The following is a 7,500-nucleotide window of genomic DNA, read 5'->3' as shown; positions in this document are numbered from 1 at the left end:
AAAAAAAAAAAAGAAGGAAATGTCCGTTTTTTAAGTCCATGCCCATTTTAAATGACATGTCCATTTTTAAATTACATTTATTTTTTTAAAGGGTGTGTCCATTTTTAAAAGGCATGTCCATTTTTTTAAGAACATATCAGTTTTTGAAGGACATGTAATTTTTTTTTTTTTTTTTTAGAAATTACTCTTTATGTATACAGATACAATTTGCCAGCAGCAACAAAAACATCCTCTCAGGGCAGTCTATCAGCAATATTTAATTCATATCCGATTTGCACAAGAGTGCAGTCCATCAGTAATAATTACACCATTTCCGATTTTCATATTAGGTCATGTCCATTTTTTAAGGAACACTGTTCAAGTTTTAATGGCTATGTCCATTTTTTAAGGTCATGTCCATTTTTTAAAGGATATTTCCATGTTTTACAAATTACTCTTTATATATACATGTACAGGATTCTGCTAAGCACAAGAGCAAGCCTCTAGTCTTCTCGGCTAGGCCGTCAGAGTAGCAAGACTTTTTCCTTTCCGTGTTCCTCTCACCAAAGCGACGTGTCCGCGGCTGCCCCCGCATTGCCACTACTCCCATTCGCTATTGTTTATCTCGCCGATTCTAAGGCCGAGCTCGCTAGGACTGACATCATCCTCGAGCGCCAAGTGGTTAGGACTGGGTCTTGACCTTGCCACATGCCTGCCTCTTCTACCACGGAATAAATGATGTGGGGAACTCTGTGATGCTGTCTTTGACTTGGATGAGATTGATTGGTTATTTAAAATTTACTGCCGCGTTAACAGCTAAGGTCATTAGCGGCGAACACCTTGTTAGAGTGAAATATTAAAATATTTAGAACATTAAAAATCTATCAATAAATGTAAAAAATAACCATAAATATTAGATTAACAAAATCAAAGCATAAACATTATGCTCTAAATGTCTAAAAACTATTGCATAAACATTATGCATTTTTTTTTATTTTTAATATTAGTTTAATTTTAGTTTCAATATATATATATTTTTTAATATTAGTTTCCCTAAGGAAACTAATAAGACCTCTGCCACAATACTCCCCAAATACATTTTTCAGTGTATATAGGGGAGACAAGTACCTTTCTCTTTGGTCTGAGAATGTTGCACATCTTTCCACCACATGTGCGACTGTTAATGGCTCTTGGCATTCCTCACAGCGTGCTTCACATTTAGCCATCATTGGCCCATGAGTCAGTCTTGTGTGCCCGATTTTCAGCCTTGTTAATACAACTTCTACTTTTCGGTTGGGATGGATGCTGGTCACCCAACTGCCAAGGTCATCTCTAATCTCTCGCAGTTTATTTCTAGAGGTATGACTACATTGTTCCCTCCATTTATCACGAAGACAACTCCTGATGCTGGGTTTCAAGTCAGTGTGTGGGAGAGGAAAACGAGAATCACAAAGCTGAATGGCAGCTGCCTTGCCTTCTGATCAGCTCGCTCATTCCCACTGATACCAACATGTGCTGGCACCCAACGTGCTGACATCAGTGCAAGCCAATCTTGAACCTCCCTCACCACTGGATGTGATGAGTTTAAGCTCTTGATTGCTGGTAAGGCACTACGAGAGTCACAATATATTACAACGGAATGGTTTCTAAGATCTCTAGTCATCTTGACTGCTGCAAGGATGGCATGTAACTCTGCAGTGAAAATCGAGGCTGATCGAGAAAGACTGCCAGATACAGTCTTCCTTCTGCTCGCTGCTGCAAAGCCCAAACTATTTTCAGATCAGATCACCATCTGTATATATTGTATATGATTCTTAGTACTTAGAAGTGTGTTGAAGAAATATCTCTCTGACTTCTGCTTCCCAATTCCGACCAAATCTTGTAGGCATACACAAACTGGATCACATGAAGCTATCAGATGTTATAGTTCTTCCCATTTTGCATGAATTCCCTGATAATTCTATTGGATTAGGGCATCCAGTTCTTCAGGTTGACGAACTACTTCATTAGGTGTTTGGCAGCACCCATGGTTAAGGCCCGCCCTCATCTCTGGAGCCTTAACTGATGGGTCCAAAGACCTTACTTTGGGAGGAGGAGTCTCCTCAGTAGACCCTTCACTCCTACTCCGTTTCTGGTGGAACAACTCACCAGAGGCACTTTCATCATTTGCGGACTGAGGTTTAAAGGTAGTGGCAGAGTGTGTGGTGTTAGAAGTATTGGAGGGTAAGGGATGGCGGGAAGGAGGATGGGCTAGAACTGAGGCAAAGGACTTACCCGGCTGTGCAAACAGTACACAGGCACATCGCTTTGCTTCTGCAAAACTAACTTTCTCCTTGCTCCTTATTACCAATACTTCTTTTTCAAACTTGTACCTTTTACATTGCTTAGAAGAAGCTTCATGATCTTTGCAGTGGTAACAGCTTATTGGACCTGGACAATTTTCATCTCCTTGATGACCTGTTGTACCACACTTCACACACACTCTTGGTTGTCCATTTTCCATAAAACGGCAAGTGTTGGCTCCATGCCCAGAACCCTGGCAGTGGAAGTACCGCATAGGGTTGGGCAAATATGGCTTTACCTAGAGGTGGTACTGTACCAATTTAACCTATTCAAGTAGTACTAACAATTCAAAAGTTAGAAGAAGAGCTAGCGTAGACTGTTCCAAACCATCAACTTTCTTCTTAAAACATTTTACTGCTACTACATTAAAATTCTTTAGTTCTAACAGTTTCTCCTCAGAATACCTCATCAGGTCTCGGGAAAAGACAATTCCCTTACACTGATTGAGGGTTTTGTGAGAACATGAGACTTGAGCCCAAGGAATGTCGCATATCGCACGCAGACGGTCACTCGTCTGGTGACGAAACCTCAACTATCAGGCTACCATCTCGCTGTGGGGTGATGCGAGGATCACGTTGATATACCGATGCACTTCAAAAATATTAAGATATATGATAGATACACCATCAAAGGTCTTCACTACTATGTATTTACTATATAATACACTTACATATTTACCAGGTAAGATTTATTTAATGAATTAAAGACTTTTCTTCTTACCTGATTTGGGAGCTCGGGAACCATTACGATTCCCATTCTTGCTCAACCTCCAGGACTCCTGTCTCCTGGTAATACGGGACGCCACGCACAACAAAGGCACGTAGGAGAGTTTTCCCTAGTCTAAGATGGAATGAACCAGGGGTGGGTGCACCATCCCCTCTCATAGGCCTTGGTGCACCAGGAAGCCATTTTGTCTCATCCCTCACTAGTGACCCCTCCAGTATGGGTAGCCCAGCTTATTGGGACCTCAAGCTCCCCCACCGTGGCAAGGCGGCTTCCGTTAGGGGGGGTACTTGGACGAGACGTCCCTGGCTCCGCTTCCACCAGCGAAGCGGGCGCACTCGCTGTGCACCCGCGTGAGGCTGCTGATTCGCCTGCCTTGAGCCTCGCCCTCTCTGGTTGAGTGCGCTATCACTTCGCAGCCCCCCCCCCTCCTCCCCATCCCTTAAAGATCCTGGGCTATCAAGATCTGCGCACTCGCACGAGTCTGGTGCTTCACCTGCCATTTGCGTCTCGCCCTCCCGGCTAGGTCTCCAACTCGGAGGAAGAGATTAGCGGGAACAGGAACAGGAGGGTGGATTGGGGGGCAGGAAGATGCAGAAACGGATCAAAAGGCTCTGCAGTTGTTGCCATGGCCGGTCACGCAAAGCGACCGCAAACAGGGCTCCCTTTCGGCCGGCTGTCAGGGAGGAAGCCTCACAGCCCCTAAACACCACAGGGGCCGGAAACCTCGCTGCAGATGGGGTCGGGGGAACCGCCCGAAGCCGAGTGAGTCGGCCTGAGAGGGCAGATGGATGCGGGCCGACATACAGGGCAAAGCTGCTAAGAGGGACAGCTCAAACAAGCCAAGAAGGAGAGGGAAGCCGAGCGCACTCAGATGAGCGGGTACGGCTTCGCTCGCCGGGCCTGGGCGCGGGCGAGGAGTATCACCAAAGGGATGCTTGGCTTGCTCCGGCACCAGGCACCGCCGTCCGTCCGTGCAGGCGCGCGGCAGACCGCGCTAGACCGCGTCCAGCCAGACGTGTCCACCCAGCCCGGCCGGCAGCCCAGCAACCAGGGGCCCAGACCAGCCTTTCATCATAGGGTTATCGGCGCAGCTGGTCAGACCGGAGGCAGATCCTCCTACTCCCTCTCTGAAGGGAGAAGGAATAGGAGAGTTGAGGGAGGGGGGACTGACGCCGCCCCCCTCCCCCCGAAAAGCATCCCCTTCTCCTTCCCCTTGCCTCCCACTAAATCCATTCCCATCGATTTTTGTGCTTGGAGCCGAAGTGCCGGTTTCCCATGAAGGCAACCCAGGCAATGGACTTTCTGTCTACTCTCTGTCCTAGGCTGCCGATGGCGGCAACCGGTTTGCCTGCTTCGGGGATACCAATGGTCCTTGGTGAGATCCTCTCCCCCTCGACCTCGACCAGCAAGTATAAATCTCCTGGACTTCGTTAATTCCACAAACCCCCTGGCACTCTTTCCAACCAGGGGGCCCCGATCACGCGCCATCGGCCCGCAAAATACCCTGGAGACCATACGGAGCTCATAGACAGGACCGGCCGCCGACGCACATGATATGTACACTATTCATGCACTTCATACACACACACATTCCTGTTCCCTTTCATACATTATATTACATTCCCTTCCATCTGCTGTCTCACAAAGCCACCATCGTTATCAGACGCCCGTGCCCTTTGGTTTCATATTCGCCACTCTTCTTTCCTCTCCTATTTACTCACTTTCCTTTCCTTTCCATATTTCGTGGTCTCTGTGTCTGGCAGTCTGTCTCTAAACATCATCTTGCCCTCTTTAGTATAAGAAAAAAAGGAATGCCTAGCCCCCAACGACGCAAAGAAGGGGGACAGCCGCAACACAGGATGCGGAGTGGAGGGGAAGGGGTTGGTGCCGAAGGTCTTGTCTTGTTTGGACTTGTTAGAAAATCTTTTAAAAAGTCACACAAAACAACAAGTGAGAAAGTAAGCTAATCCAGCAGAGCCCCCTCTCCACTTAAACTTCTCAGTCTATGCACATACACCTGGGATCTCATTTTCCTCTGCTACGGGGCAAGCAAACCCACGAGAAAGGGGAGCCAACCCAGAGTCGAGCATTTTCTGCAGCAAGCCAGAACATTCTGCTCCTTTGTAAAGTTCCCACACACACAGATACTCAACATTGTTGCTCTTCCTCCACCTCCTGGTTATACGTTATCCCTATTCCTGGTTCATTCTTCCTGCTCGTTTCCTCTCACGATGCCAAAGAGTTAGGATAAGGAGGGCAACAAAATTTTCAAAAGTTTCACTTAATCGCCGGAAAAGTGGAGCCTGCTCTAACCGGTACAACACATCAGCCGATATGTCAGTCGTATGCAGACGGTTCGGTACGGCACACCGGACGTGGTTTGCTCTGTATCGAGGAAGCTGGGAGGTCCCCCCTTCATGCGCCGGGGCGGCTTCCCCTTGCATGGGCACAGTCCGCCTCCCTAGACTCTCTCAGGACCCGCGTCTTAACTCGTTTAGTAAACTCTCTGATCCATTGCGCATACGCGATTACGTCGCTAAACGCTCTGCATTGAGAGGCTTTCAGGGGTAAAACCTGCCGGACGTGGCTGCCCTCCCCTGGTGGCCTGTCGGGCAGGAGGTGCACCATTGGTCCGGACCCACCGTTCCTCTCGTACTGGGCGGGGCTCCTGTCGCGACGTGGCGACGTTGTTAACGGTAGGGTAAAACTAACCTGTCTCGCGACGGTCTAAACCCAGCTCACGTTCCCTATTAGAGGGTGAACAATCCTACGCTTGGTGAAAACTGCTTCACAGTGATAAGATAATCGAAGGATTAAAACGCGACGTCGTTATGAACGATTGGCCGCTAGAAGCCAGTTTATCTTTGTGGTAACTTTTCTAATACCTCTCGCTTAAAAACGAAACCAGAATCCGGAAGATAACGTCCAGCAAATGAGGTAGGCAAGTAATGGAAGGCTGCACAGTACAACTTTTGTTCTGGTAACGTCTAAGGCTGAAGCAAATCCAGACAGGGTGACACAAACACAGGTTCAGATAGATCTCGCTTTATTGTCTCGGCGGTTCCCTATATATACCGACGTCTTAGTGACGTCATTGCCTTCGGTGTCATCATTTTTACAAATATACCTAATCAAAATATGAAAAATATATGGTACATAGAGAAATAACCAAGAATATATTTTTTAAGTATAAACTTGAAGACAAATAATTAAAACAATTGAAAAATAAAGTTTTACATCATTAACCATGTTAATGATGTAAAACGTGAATAAAGACATTTACAGGGTAAAATGATTTAATAATTAAAATACAAATACATAAAATGCAAAAAATCAAGTGTACAAGATAAACATGATAAACCCCGTCATGCTCATTTATAAATCGAACAAATAGCTAAATAAGAATTCGAAAAATAAATCTTATTCTAAAATGAACAATTAATATGACGATCAAATTTATTAAAATCAATAAATAAAATACTACGGACACCAACTTTAAAATCTTCAAGATATCAGTACAAGATATCATTACTTAGAAGAACAACACAAAACAGAAAACGCGATCAGTAAGGCATAGAAATGCGGTTAAAAGGGGCAATTAAACAAAAAGTGAGCAGGAGTAAAAAAAAAAATCTGTCCTACGTAGGGGGAATGGAGATCGTCTCGACACCCCGTCTGGATTCTGCAACGCTTCTCAGAGGTGACAATTGAAGGACTTCATTAACACACACACACACACACACACACATTCTCTCTCTCTCTCTCTCTCTCACACACACACACACACACACACACACACACACACATATATAAATACACACACACACACACACATTCTCTCTCTCTCTCTCACACACACACACACACACACACACACACACACACACACACACACACACATTCTCTCTCTCTCTCTCTCACACACACACACACACACACACACATATATGTGTGTATGTATATGTATGTGTGTGTGTGTGTATTTATGTGTGTGTGTGTGTGTGTGTGTGTGTGTGTGTGTGTGTGTGTGTGTGTGTGTGTGTGTGTGTGTGTGTGTGTGTGTGTGTGTGTGTGTGTGTGAGAGAGAGAGAGAGAGAATGTGTGTGTGTGTGTGTGTGTATTTATATATGTGTGTGTGTGTGTGTGTGTGTGTGTGTGTGTGTGTGTGTGTGTGTGTGTGTGTGTGTGTGTGTGTGTGTGTGTGTGTGTGTGTGTGTGTGTGTGCATGTTAAACATTGGACTCGTCTGAATGTGTACAGATTTTTTTATGTTTTTCTTTTATATTGTAAATAATCGTCTGTTTCGCCAGTAGTCTCCAAATTGTATCATTATCATTATTGTTTTGGCCATTATCATTAGCATCACGATAATGTTATTTTATTGTCACGTTAACCTCTCTCTCTCTCTCTCTCTCACACACACACACACACACACACACACACACACACACAC

General features: G+C 45.5%; 1 protein-coding gene across 3 annotated transcripts in view; it reads right to left on the bottom strand.

Moving 5' to 3' along the window:
* Positions 1–7,219: 7,219 nt before the first annotated feature.
* LOC125024671 (dynamin-binding protein-like) overlaps positions 7,220–7,500 on the bottom strand; it is a 20,249-nt gene continuing 19,968 nt past the window's right edge. For all 3 annotated transcript variants that reach the window (XM_047612468.1, XM_047612469.1, XM_047612470.1), the window contains exon 16: positions 7,220–7,500. This exon is cut by the window's right edge and continues 276 nt beyond it. The gene's annotated coding sequence lies outside the window, so the exon portion shown is untranslated.

This window comes from Penaeus chinensis, unplaced genomic scaffold (genome assembly GCF_019202785.1).
Source record: "Penaeus chinensis breed Huanghai No. 1 unplaced genomic scaffold, ASM1920278v2 CTG_2781, whole genome shotgun sequence".
Lineage (NCBI taxonomy): Eukaryota > Metazoa > Arthropoda > Malacostraca > Decapoda > Penaeidae > Penaeus > Penaeus chinensis.
The sequence above is the reverse complement of the archived record's forward strand: the minus strand, read 5'-3'. Positions and strand labels throughout refer to the sequence as shown.